The following is a 15,088-nucleotide window of genomic DNA, read 5'->3' on the forward strand; positions in this document are numbered from 1 at the left end:
GGCAAGTACTAATAATATGCATGTAAATTTGAGTTCTCTTACATACTTGTCTAACATAATGGTACTATTTTGTGTGGAGAAGGAAAAGACAATAGTTCATTAAGTAAAATATTAGTTTCCTAATCTCTATGTCTATGAAATGCATGACACAAATACTTTTTAGATTGATTCTTACTAGATAAAAATAATTTAAAAAACCTAATTATTGTTAAAAAGAAAGAAAGAAAGAAAGAAATATAATTGAAAAAAGAAAATATGCAAATGAACATTTATCTATTCTATATGAAGAATAACAATATCCCAAATTAAAAAGGCAAAACATTCTTTGGAAAAAGACATAACTATGTACTATCATTTAAGAGAGGAAAGGTTATGTACCTGAAGACGAGAGAAAAGATTTGGGCAGGTTGATCATTTTGGCAAGCCAATCAAGTACAATGGTTTCAAGCTCAGTGGCAGCTGGTGAAGTTATTCAGCTCAAACTCACTGTTGCAAGCCCACCACTCAACATTTCTCCAAGAAAAGAAGCTGTGCTACCACTTGAACCAAAATATGCATAGAAATTGGGATTGTACCAATGTGTCAATCTAGGCATTATCTTCTCGTTCACATCTGCAACAATATAATTGATTCTAAAATAGATAGTCTTAAAATATATTTTTGTAAGAGGAAAAAATTCATATGTATCTATAAATTGTAAAAGTAAGTCGGATTTGGAGGCTTTTATTGTTGTCTTTCTATAGGTTTGTTGCAAGCGTCAAAGAAAATATAGATCTTTTGTCCTACTATTGGCACACTTGATCTAAGTTTTCTGTACAAATGTCTCAGTAATCGTATATTCTTGATGCTACTATTGGTACCAATAAGCTTGTACAATTCATCTATTCTTCAATCATATGTGATTGGCAATGTGATTAATTGAAACATAGACAATAGATAATATTAATTGATCCCACTCTAATTAAGAACAAGTTCACCACTTAGCATGTCACATAAGTAGTGGTGTTGTTGGATCATTAAGATTCTACACTTCTTTTTCCCCTAATTCAATGTGCTACTAAGTTGAGCTGAAACTTTGTTAATTGAAAATGAGGTAACTTCCAACAAAATTATAGTTAAAAAGTCAAACAAAACATTTAAAAATAAATAAGAGTTAATTTATATACACAATAAAAAAATTTAGTAGCATATTAAGTTTTAAAAATGATGTATTTATTTTTAAGTTATTCATTTGATTGAATGAAATTCAATAATATTTTTTTATATAGAATATTAGAAAATAAATTATAACATGTTTATATAAAATTTGAACTAAAATAACATTTAAAACAATAGAAGTTGATGAAAGAATATCATTGAAATGTAATGAATATTAATTATTTGAAATAATTAAAAAGATATATATATATATATATATATATATATATATATATATATATATAATATTATCGTACAATATTTATCAAAACAAATACTATTAAAAAACAAAATTAAGAACAAAACCATCTGTACAACTGAACAAAGTTTATGAAATAAAGTCAATGGCAATTGAATTAATCATATTTTACTAGCAAGAAGGCTTTCGAATGAATCTGGATGTTGTGGAGCAGAATTAGGTACCAGAGATTGCAAGTAACCAGGCTGCATGTAAGTTTCATTTCCACAATCAATAAAGATTAAATATATGTTAGTAGAAAAATATTAAAATCTTAAATGGAAGAGAATATATTTTGAAAACTTAGAAATCATAGACACTTCTAAAAACAATTAATTTCTAGTTGAGAGTTAATATTTAATCTTAATTATTATATATTTTCAATTTTATTCACTTGTAGATCTGCAATATGGACAATATTAAAATCATTCATTCATTAGTCTTGTATAATATTGAAGCTGTCTAACTTCATTCATTTGTAGATCAGATAGACTATTTTAGCCTTATGAAATATCTAAGCGGCCCAACTTCATTCATTTGTATAGTGTCTGTAAATTATATAAATTATTTTAGAACAATATTAAAATCATTCACTCATTCAATTCAGTTTTTTCCCAAGTCATTCAGACTATTTTAATCTTGTAAATCATATTGAAATCATTCATTCATTTCATATATATCTAAGTATTTAATCAAAAAAAACACGTATTCAACTTTACCAACTAACAATAACTAATACATGATGATGATAATAATAATACATGCCTGCACTCGGCTGAGAACTGGGAAGTTTTTAATGTTATGATAATAATTTGCAATGAATTCCACCATTGTCTAAACTCCTCCACGTCTAATGGCTTGCTAAGGTAATTCTGCTTGCTTTCTCCATTGCCATTCATCTTACTACCTCCCAATAGATCCTCACCATTCATCTGCACATAAGATTAGAAAAACCACCATTCTGTTACAGTATTTTAACCAAAAACATACAAATTTTAAATGAACACATACATTTTGTGATAGAACTTATCAGATGATGGTTCTTACATTGTGAAAAGAAAATGGTTCTGAAGCAGCAGAAGATGGGCTTTGAAGTGGAGTACAAATTGCAATGCAAGGAAAGCAATGGCAGGGAAGGTATAAGAATGCTACTATTTTCTTTACACTATAGTATCATAGTCTATTTTGGCACCACTTAAATTTATATATCATGATAAATGTGTTTGTGTACTCCTGTCAGTTTTTGAGGAGAGTTAGAGAAACTTTATTAGAAGTAATTTTGTAACGTCAAAAAGGTTTTTGGGTTGTTCTTTTCATTATAGAAATATTTGAATGAAAGGTTTTAATCATGTCCATAAGTCTAAAAGTATTTTCTAGGATTCAAGAGTACAAATAATAGGACAACAAAGTAGGAGACAAATTGTAATGGTGGGACACAAAGAAAGGTTTGAATGAATAATCACAAGTTCAAAGCATTGTGTGGGACCCAAGAATATCGATAATAGGACACCAAAGTCTTAACAAATTTCAACCTAATAATAGGACACCGAAGTCTTAACAAATTTCAACCTAATAAAAGGACACCAAAGTCTTAACAAATTTCAACCTTCTTTTGAAATCAATTATTTGACAATGAATTTTGGTCACTAAGTTTGTTGTTTTTAAAAGGCTTGCATCTTCAAACAATGTGTTTAAATTGTCGTTTTGAAGGAGTCCTTATAGTTAATGCAAATGCTGCTATATATTGATTGTGAACCTACTTTTAACATATATTAATTTATTGAGAAAGTGGGTAGGTGATGTGGATAGGTGGTGTCACATGGTGCAATTTAATTTTATCTATTGATATGTTAGTTTAGATGTCAAGATGTCCTTATAACTAATGCAAATGTTACTATATAATTGTGGATCAACTCTTTGCCTATAGTGATTTAGTCCGGGTGATTGTGAATCAACATTTTACATAGAGCTATTTAGTTGGAGAGAAGATAGGTGGTCCAATAATTGTGACATTTTCGTCATGTTGATCCAAGGAGCCTCCGAAATGATAACATATGTACCAATTATCGATCACACGTACTAATAGTCAATCCTTTTTTTAGCTTTTTGGGCTGGCATTTGGTTTATTTGTGCACCACTATTGGGACATTGAGTGACTTTTATTGGGACATTTGGCCACAAGTACTAGCATTTTTTAGTGAACAACTATTGGTGCAAGAACATAGTGGATATTGTGTGGCACTTTGAAACTATCATTATTTTACCACTTTGTGTTTGATGGTCTCTATAGAGAGATCTATGGATATCCAAAAGTTGAAAGCTTAGCTTTAAGTAGTTAATGTGCTTGCGGAGACATGTTAACAAAATTCTTGAAACTTTACATATTGTTTAGGATCTGCAGGTGTGTGAAGTAAGGGAGTGTGGGTACTAGGTCCTTCCCCCTTGTGTATTTTAATTTTATTTATATCAAAATGCTAACAAATCTCAGCTCAGTATTATGCAATGACAAGAATTAATATCTGGACATTTTATTTTCAACATTTTTAAAATCCTGATTACCAATGAATGAGATTCTAGGGCTTCCTATATTCACTTAAAATGTAGTATCTATTAATTATATATGTTTTATATAATACGTGGCCATTTTATTTGGGTGTATTTATGTGTCACATGCTAATGTACACGATATTTTTAGTTTTATGTTTCAAAGGATATTTTTAGTCTCTTAATGTTAGAAGTTATTTTTAAAATAATTTGATAGTTACATAAAGATTGTGAATCAACTTTTTCATTATAGTGATTCATTCGGGGCATGCAAATTTTCTATAGAGTTATTTATGAAGAAGGTTGCATGATGGTGTAATTTGACCTTATTTGTTGATATGGTAATTAGTGTCAAATGCATTCTACAATGACATGAAGGATTATATTGTCATTTTATTTTCAACATGTTTGCAACCTATCCTCATTGTGTTGAAACAATAAAATTTGTAAATGAATGAGACTATGGTTTCCTATATTAACTTAAATTTTAAGATATATGTACATGCGTGTTGTGCACATTGTAGTGCCTACCCCTAGCTAACTTTTTTGATTTTATTGCCGAACTCTTTTAGGCTAGTTATGTTTATGCTTGATGATTAGTAGCAGTGTTTTTCAGATTATTGGATATTGTTTTCATACTCAGTTTCAATTATATGATGAAACTACTTTGGTACTATTTACTTCATGTATGCATGATTATACCTTGATGATGATTATTTACAGTGATTCCAGTTAATTTATAATATTAATTAGTTGGATTCTTATATGTGTTTTCTTATGGATACTTACCCTTTACTACATGTGTATGGTTTGTGTGTATGTTTTCTTTATGTATGACGTTTCAGATTGGTTAAGGAAGGGAGTCGTAGTCACCTGCTAGTCGGGATCTATATGATGCACCACCTACTGCCATTGTCTATTTAGCTTAAAATATATGTGTTTGTACATGCATGGATTTTATGCAAATTGCAGGTACCGGGTATCGACTTCCCTTAATTGCCAGGATGAGCATACCCTATTGCAATATCTCAATGGTAAGAGAGGGGAGATAAATTCTTAAGTCCAAATCCTAACTTTTAAACCAATTGTCCTAAAAAATTAGGACAAGTATCTATGATGATTACCCTTCTAAATTTGTCGTATGATAAATTCATGATTATAACCCTTGAGTTTGATCTTGTATGTGGTATTATATGATGGGTTTTTCATATTTCATCTTGTAAGTCTTTAGTGATTTTTCTGTTAATTTAGTTAAATTAAAAGATCAATTAATGATTTAATTTAATGGAAAATTATTATGATAATTAGAATATTTAATTATATTTAATTAATTAAGAAATTAATTAAATAAAAAGAATTAAATTTAAAGAGAAAATTATAGTTCTAATTTTAGAGTGTAATAATATTTATTTTTATTTAATTTAATAATAATATATTTAGGAGATCATTTTTTGAGTAAATGCTAAATATTAGTATTTCTTAAGTTAACAAATATTATATTAAAAATGCTTCAAAAATTGTTAAGAGAGAGAAAACAATTATTTAATAAAGTTTATATTAATTATATTGCATAAAGCTTATGCATGAGATTAAAATATAATAAATTAATTAAAACAAGAAAGAAAATAAATTTAATAAAGATATTTTATATTGCAAAAATTGTGCATGAAAATGTAAATGAAAAGTTAATAAAGAGTTAAAAGATTGTGATCAATGAGTTCCCTTGCATGATCACATAATCAGTGCCCCAATTTTAGGGAAGAACTCCATATGAGAGATTGAGAGTTCTTTTCCCAGGGACTGAGAATTTTGGAGAAGGGAATTTTGAGAGAGAAGGTTTTAAGAGAAGAGGTTTCTCTTACAATCTTCAAGTGATTGTGAATTAGCATCATAACTAGGTAGATCCTTGTGTTTTGTTCACCCAGTTAATTATGTAATTTAATATTCTTGTCTTCATTGTAATTATGAATTGTTTTTCCAAATTGCATTGTGATGAACTCTTAAATCATTCATTAGAATTTATTGGTATTCTTATTGTTTTCTTCTGTATATGTGAGGCTTGAAATTTAGTATAACCCTCATTTAGTAGATTTAAAAGTTGTTAATTAAATCAAGAAGAATTTTGAAATAAATGGAAATTTTAGAAAATAAATTTGGCTGGTTTGTCATAATTCTTCTATCAGAGTATTGGTAGAATTATTGTAAAAAAATATACATAAAATTTGATTGGGGGGGAGGACTCTTATTAAAATTTATTTTCAAAATAATAATAATAATATAATATTAGTGGGGAGGCGGGACCATCAAACCCACACCTCCCACAATTCTCCCCGCCATGACCAACGTGGGACTGTTGGCAACCATTAATGCTCTACACGGTAGACCTGCTACCGTGAACAAAAGGTACACCTACTGCCACGACAACGAAAAAGCCTACGGGCTTGAAGCAAAGGTAAATCGCATGTTGTTTATTTATTAATTTGTTTTATTATTATTAAATTTATTTTTTATAAAATTTAAGTATTAATTATTAATAATATTATTAGTAAATTTTATTATTATTATCTTAATTAATAACCAATAAATTTATTAATATAGTTTTGTTTTAAATAATTATTAATTTAACTTTATTTATTTATTTTAAGTTAAGTTTTAATTAATAAAAGCTATAATTTATTAAGAGTCTAAAATCATTTAATTAAGGATATTATTATTTGAGGATTTTGGATTATTAATAAAGATCATAGTTATTTTATTTGATGACTAATAATTGTTATTTAAAAAAAATAAAAAAAATATTTAATTTAAGTCATCTTATGATATTAAATTGTGAACTTGGGAATTTCATAAGTTAAGAGTGAATTGTACAATTTTTTCTAAGATGAGAATGGGCTAATTTGTAAGGGTAAACTGTGAATCTCATCTACTTGAAAACATACATTGAAACGAAAACTTAAACCTTACTATTAACTCAAACTATGTGTTTTCAAAATCAAACCAAACTATGAAATTACATTGTTAACTACATGTTGTCTTATGTTTTGGGGTTTGGGTTGACTCAGCTTTGACCAGTCTTAAGATGTTACCAGAGGCTCGAGAGTTTTGTGTTTGTGATGTCATGATGATGCTTTGATTCTGATCTTTTAAACTCAACCATGGTATTATGTCTAGTATGCTCTATGATGAGTTCGGTTATATTGTTTTTTATTGCTTTTAGTGTTCTTGTGTGATTACGAGATGAATGTTATGACATACTTGGCTTAACCTTTGAGTCTTCAATCAGTTATTTTTGGGATGCTTTCCAATTTCTTGTAAAGGACTAAGGTGTTATTGTGAATTGTATTTTGATGCTTTCTAGTCACTTGTATAGGGCTGAGGTGAAAATTGTGATTCTTTGATTTGTACTTTTATGATCCTAGGGTAGGTAATCTATATGTTAAGTTGGGAAGTGGCTTGTAGTGGAGGTCGGGGCCCAAAGTGGCTGTTAGGGTAACCCATTTTAAGTAGCTAATAAGTGATAACACTACACTAAATGAGAGTAAAATGAACCTAATAAGAGTCTTTGTTTTCCTTTCCCATGCCTCAAGTGCTGGTACAGACTAGGATGGGAGTGGAAATGATGCTTGGTTGCAACCATGCATCATTAGTATGCCTTGTCAATATGAAAGGATACTAGTGCCACATAGAGTCACTAAGGGGCTAGAGGATTAAAAGACTAGCCAAGTAACCCTAGAGTTGGTTCATGCGATGACACTTGTCCAATAGTAGTATAGATTTCCTACGTGTCTTTGTTTGCCTTTAGGTTTAGATGTCAACTTATCTTGAACCTTTGAGTTAGATTACTTTTAGGGTTTTTCTTGACTTAGATATTGCTTTTTATTTTTGGGATTGATATCTTGTTTGGGACTTGAGACTATCTCGTCAGTGCAGTGGGAGTCAACCTTTTTGGGTTACCATGAGGTCGGGTGGTAGTGCTTTTTTACTTTTACCATTGAGATCCATCCGTAGATGTCGTGGTTGGAGTTCCTTGTTCTGCATTTCCCTTCATTCTATCTTTGTGTATTATGATGGATGGTTATATCTTTATGGTGGATGATTTTACTTATTATATTGTACTTTGTTTCATGGATGAGAAAGGGATGATGTAATCTATTTTTATACATGTATATTCTTTCAGTCTTTCATACCCCGTGACATGTACAGTGGATGATTGTGCATTCTAAATTTATTGCCAAGTGGCATTCGAGACAAATGAATATTATTTAAATGAACTTGGACTTGTAATTATTCTTTCATGTGGATGTGTTATTTATTAGGCTTACTATTATTTAAATTTAAATGTGACTCAATTTCTTGGGATCCTTAAGGAATCCAATATGTTATGTTTGCTTATGTATGATTGTATGTTATTGCTTCTAGTACTTTATAATTATTGTGCACATTATTCTCTTTAAAAAAAATGTTTGGAAAACTTAGTAAAACTTTAGGTTAGTTTTTTTGGATCCCTTGGCAGGGCACTATATCTTGTATCAGAGCTTGAGTTATACATTGGGAGCTGAATCTATTTTGGGCTTTGGTTTCTGCTTAGCTTCTCTATAGATGTTTGAGCAACCAATGCCTAGTTCTTTGATCCTGTAAGAGAGTCCAATTGTATAAGATTGGCTTTCTCTTTATTCAACTGATAACAAAATACCTCAAACATGGGCATGGAAAATTTGGGATCCAAAGCTTCTTCAGAATTGAAAAATGGAGCAAAAATGAGCAAGTTGTACCCCTTGGAATGCAAAAACAATCATCTAAATTTGACTGCAAAAATAGGTACCATACTGGAAAATTCACCAATAAAACCTACACCACTATGTCCATCTCAGAATCAACTTTCCAACGATATCTCATTTGCCAAAAAATGCCTCCATATGCTTAAGATATCACAAAAAATCCTAGGTAGGTTCAAAAGAAAAAATAAACTTAAACTCCAAAATTTAAGCCCATTAGGTGCTCATATGACTGCAGGCAAGTAGGAGTGGGGCTGTTAGCTTGGCGGTGGTGTGTAGGTGGCATAGGTTAGTAGAGGAGGTGCTCTTGCAGTGCATGGATGAAGGTTGATTGAGGTGTGCTGGCGGTGGGGCCATGGTGGCAGATCGGTGGCTACTCAGCAGAGTGACAAATGCTATATGGTAAGAGTTTCTTAATTTTTTAATTAAAAATTTGGATCGAAATGTGTGCCAAGGGTCATACGGCCTTGGTATGCAATTTTTTTGCCTCCCTTGTCAACTATGGTCAAAGATGAAGCGCTTTATATGAAAATAGGGGTTTTAACATCCTGTGAATCCATCCTTAAGGTCTTTTTAGACTCAAAGTGCGCCAAAATTTAAAGACCCCCTATTTCCACAAAAAGAATACCCAAAAAAATATTCGAAAAAGCCAGATTTGTTATGTCAAATCTCTATTTCTCTTTTCCTCCAAATAATAACAAGCTACAACAAATCCAACTCTAATATGATGAAGGATTTGATGAGAACAAATCCGTAAATCTAGTAGAACACCTACATGCTAGAACTATCACAAAGAAGAAAAAGATAAGAGAAGGCAAGGGTTTGGTTCTAAAAATATGCAAGAATATATTATTAGACTGGAAGAATAAATTGAAATACATAATTGATCAATCCCTCTAGAAGGAGATCATAAAACCTAAATGAGAAACCCTAAGAGGTAAATGACAATTAATTATTAATATTTATTTATTAAATAGGAATGCATGTGGGTACATGTAGGATCATGGTGTACCAAAAAGTGGCAATTTGAAAAAAAGTGGAGTTTGAAAACATCTAAAAGAATTTCAAAATAAGCTTTGACTTTTTCCACCCATCTTGATACCAAGGCAAAAGGGTTGGGCCAAAACTTATCAAGTATCCAATCTATTATCGAGTGCCCGATATCATATCAGGTATCCAATATAAGATTGGATACCTGAAACCTACAACTTAGCTTTTAAAAAAAAATCAAGAGCAAATAATGCATTTGCATTTGTGATGAAGGGTGCTCCCCTTAATACCATAAATGCATAACATAAACAAAGGAATAATAGAAAATGCAAGAACAAATTATGGACTTCTTATTTGCACTACAAATGTGGAATTATAGAATTCACAAGTAAAATATGCTAACTCACATGGGTGCCTTCATTACAATAATTTGCACGACTAAGCTACAACTACCACCTAGAGCTGTCCTAGATAATGTTTAGGTCTTTCTTAAATAACAATTTTATTCCATCTAGGAAGGTTCTAGAAATTGAAATTTAATATCTAGGGCCTACAAACCCTAACAAAACATATAGAGTCGACCAAATACATATTTGACAATTATTTTAGAAATTTCATGTAGCCCATCTTTGGAAAGCCATTACTCTTGAACTATTGCTCTGATTGGCTATTATAACCACTTTTTGGAATTTTAGCTCTTGATCTATAGGCTTGGAATGGTGCAAGGGCCCTTCCATCAAGTTTTTAGACCTCATTTGGGCAATCTATGGCCTCGAATGGTGAGCCTAAAGATTTTTTTGCAAATTTTTTCCACCAAAAATTTGCAATAACTTCTCAGATACTCTAGATGGAGCAATGAGATTTTTTATGGTAGGCTTATAATTCTAAAATGAACCTTCATGTGGAAAATGAGAATATTCTAAACTCGTATGAAAGACTTACTAAAAATAGCAAGTTTCCATAAATAGTAACCAACTTGTCTACTAGTCCTTATTAAAATAGAAAAGACTGAAAATAAATTATTTTTGGGTGATGCAAGATTGCTCTTACACCCAAGATGCTCCTGCATCAGTTTGGATTTTTTTTGAGCTAACTCCATTTCAGGTATATGATACAGCAATAGGCATATGATATAAGTAAGGATTTTTTTTTTTGTATTTATTTATGATTTTTGAATGAATTTTAATATAAATTAGGTTTTTTAAATAGAAATCATTGAAAACTAGGTTTTTTTAATAGAAATAATTGAAAATTAGATTTTACAAAAAATAGAAATAGTTAAAAATTAAGTTTTTTTTAATAAAAATGTTGTTTTGTAATTTAATAAGTATGGCTAACCCAAATGATGGCAATAGGGTAGGAAACAATATTCCCTGTAACCCTCCACCAAATGATCTAGTACCCCCTAAAAACCATCCACCAAACAATCCGCTACCCCCTCAAAACCCTCCTTGAATTGAAGATTTTATATATGAAAATCTCACTGAACCAAGGGTTTTGCAAACCACATATATCAATATACTTGCATTAGCTCCCATGTTATCCATGTTAAACACTATAGTGGATAATATTGAAACACTTAACAATGAACAAAATGTTGCTCTTCACTAGTGACCAAATGCATGCTATGTTTGATGATGGGTTGGACTATGATGAGGTTACAACCCTAAATATAACTAAAGATGATATAGTTAGCCTTTTTGAGGACACAAAAACTAGTAAAGTAGTAGAATGCACAAAGCCCAAATTATCAATTAAATGGTTCACAAATGAGGCTATCATGCAAAGTTTTGGGATCGTTGCTAGATGGTTTTTGAAAAAGCTCCACACAACAGTTTAGAGGTGTCATTCTATTTCATTAAATAGTTGTATGCCAAATTTGTGTTGCACCTAAAGGTGAATTACTGGAGCATGAGGCCCAACATGGGTGTAGGAGGAGGAGCTCCCCAGAGTAGACCCTTTTCCTAGCAGAAGAAAGAAGAAACTTTTATCCCCCCTACTGATGTCTCCCCCCTCCTCTAGAGCATCATCTTGTTATCATTGCAAAGGCTAGATTTTAGACTATTAGAGCCATCTATAGATTGAGTAGCCTGTTGATATTCCAACTTAGGTTAGTGTCACCTCCCTATGATGATGATGCTAGCATGAGTTCATCATCGAAAAGCTCATCACATGTTTGTGTCTCCCATACTTGCATAATGTGCAAGAATATTTTTCTCAGTCCCATAGGTGATCTTTCTAAGTATCATTTTTTATTTGAGGAGGAGGATAAACTAGATTGCATACAAAGAATACAATTTAGTTATAAGTCATGTTTCATAATATTAAATTTAGATATGCTTCATAATATTATAAACATATGAATATGATTAATAGTTGAGAGGATTCAATAATATAATGTTTTATCAAATATTGGTCTCATTGTTGGAGTTAACAAGTGGGAAGTATACTTTTGAGAGGGGGGGTGAATTAAAAGTACTAAACTCTAACCAATAAAACTTACAACTTTAAAACATTGCATGCATAAACATATAGAAATAACATGTAAAGAAAATGCAAACACATAAAAACTTGACACTATATATGATTACATAGAAACCCTCCAATGAGAAGGTAAAACTAGGGTGGCGATGACACCCACAACTCTTCACTACTATAGCAATAAAGTTCACCTGTTAAGGTTACATGTTTTGACCATTCTCATGATCTTCCTTGTGAAAGGCCTGCCCTGTTAAAAGCTTAAAAGGATTGTTAGATCCTACCCTATTAAAGGATTTTAACACCCTGTTAGAAGTGTGCCTAGCTAAAAAATTGTACAACACTCACTTGGAATGTCACCCTATTAAAAGCTTTATACAATGGCTGCTAAACCAACCTAAGTCCATAGGATTTCATTCTATTGTAACAATTGTTAGAGAGTAAAATAGAATGTTTTGATCTGATACACTTACAATCTAATATTGCTAATTTTAGATCCTAATTTAGTCCCTCTTGTTCCTTCTGATCTGATATGAAATTGCTATAACCTTGATTCTCTATTCTACTAACTGATTCTACAATACTCTCCTTCTTTTAATTCACTTTCAACTTGATCAATTCATCCCTTTCACTTCCTTTAAATTCTTTCTAGCATTACCTCCTCGCATGCATTCTCTCTCACTTTGTAAAGTATGGGGCTTCGTCTCCTTTACAAAGATTTTGTGACTTAGGGTTAGGTATGAATCTATGATTGAGATTCATCCAAATTTCCAGCTCAATTCCTTCCATTTTTCTCATTGGTTGCATGTTGATCACATAGGGAATCCAAATAGATTCGATCTTATCTTTAAAGTTTTGAGATCTATCTATATGTTGGCTTTAAAATGGTTTACATAATAGTTTGTGCCTTCACAAAATCTTATGTCAATTCTATGTTGCTCGACACTTTCTAATTATTGATGCTTGACACATACTAAAATTTTGTCTAGCTCGACACTTGCTTATTATTGATGCTCGACACATACTAAAGTTTTGTCTGACTCGATACTTGAACTTGCTTGACATCTGTCTATCTACTCGAGACTTACTGTTTACTCAGCACATGAGTTACTTGGCACTCATTACAACTTGACATCTATATTATATTGGGCATGAACTTGAAAAAATTCTTAAGTGTGTTGGAACTCAATTGTCAAAACTAATCTGAGATCAATAATCTCCCCCTTTGAAATGAGTGGCAAAAACACTTAACTATAAATGATGAATCAAATCTTCTTGAGTATAATATACATTCTATTTGGCATATATACAAAACTTCAAAATTTGTTCAAAATTTTGTAAAGAGCTATATATCTTAAAATTTTATAACTCCCCTATTGGGAATTAACAAGTGGGAAATATACTTCTGAGAGTGGGGGGTGAATCAGAAGTACTAAACTTTAACCAATAAAAATTTTATCTTTAAAACATTGCATGCATAAACATATGAAAATAACATATAAAGTAAATGCATCCACATAAACACTTGACACCATATATGATTACCCAGAAACCCTCCAATGAGAAGGTAAAACTAGGGTGGGGATGGCACCCACATTTCTTCACTACTGTAGCAATAAAGTTCACTTGTTAAGGTTACATATTTTTTACCATTCTCATCATTTGCCTTGTGAAAGGCCTATCCTGTTAAAAGCTTACAAGGATTGTTAGATCCCACCCTATTAAAGGATTTTAACACTCTATTAAAAGTGTACCTGGCTAAAGGATTTACAAAACATTCACTTGGAATGTCACCCTATTAAAGGCTTTATACAATGGCTATTAAACCAACCTATCTACATAGGATTTCATTCTGCTAATACAATTGTTAGAAAGTATAGTAGAATGTTTGACCTGATTACTTGCAATTTGCTATTGCTGATTTCAGATCCTTGTTCTGTCCAATCTGATCGTCATTGATCTGGTATGAAGTTTTTTGTAGTACAGATACTCTATTCTTCTAACTAGTCTACAATTTTGTCATTCTTCTAAGTCAATTCACCCCTTTCACTTCCTTCAAACTTTGCTAGCATTATCTCCTTGCATTCATTCTCCTTTTCACTCTATCTCATACATACTGAATTATTGGGCTTCGACCTCCTTAAAATGATTTCATGACTTAGGGTTAGGTATGAATCTACAATTGATATTCATCCATCTTTCCCACTCAATTTTTTCCATTTTTTTGATTGGTTGCATGTTGATTACATAGGGAATCCAAATAGATTCGTTCTTATCTTTTAATCCTTCGAGATTTATCCATATGTTGGCTAAAAAATGGTTTACATCTTAGTTTGTGAATGTACAAACTCTTATGATAATTCTATGTTACTCAACACTTACTAATTATTGATGCTCGACACATACTAAATTTTTTTTTGCTCGGCACTTGAACTTTGCTAGGCATCTATTAGTCACTCAGCATCTAAAATTTTCTCGACATTTTTAGTTTGCTTGGCATCTGAATGACTCGACATTGTTTGTTTGCTAGAATTTGAATGACTCAACACTTGTTGAGTTTCTGGCTCAGGACATATTGTAACTTGGCATCTATAATATACTTGACATCAACTTAGAAAATTTCTTAAGTGTGTTGACACTCAATTGTCAAAACCAATCTAAGATCAACAATCTCCCTCTTTGACATGAGTGTCAAAAACACTTACTACTATACATAATGAAACTAATCTCCTTGAGTATAATATACATTTTGTTTGGCATATATACAAAACTTCAAAATTATTCAAAATTTCATGAAGAACTATATACATCAAATTTTTTGTATCTCCCACTAAGTTGATGTGACATATCCTTGTAACCAAAATAT

Source organism: Cupressus sempervirens, chromosome 8, assembly GCF_028749045.1.
Source record: "Cupressus sempervirens isolate cs-2001-9-10 chromosome 8, ASM2874904v1, whole genome shotgun sequence".
NCBI lineage: Eukaryota > Viridiplantae > Streptophyta > Pinopsida > Cupressales > Cupressaceae > Cupressus > Cupressus sempervirens.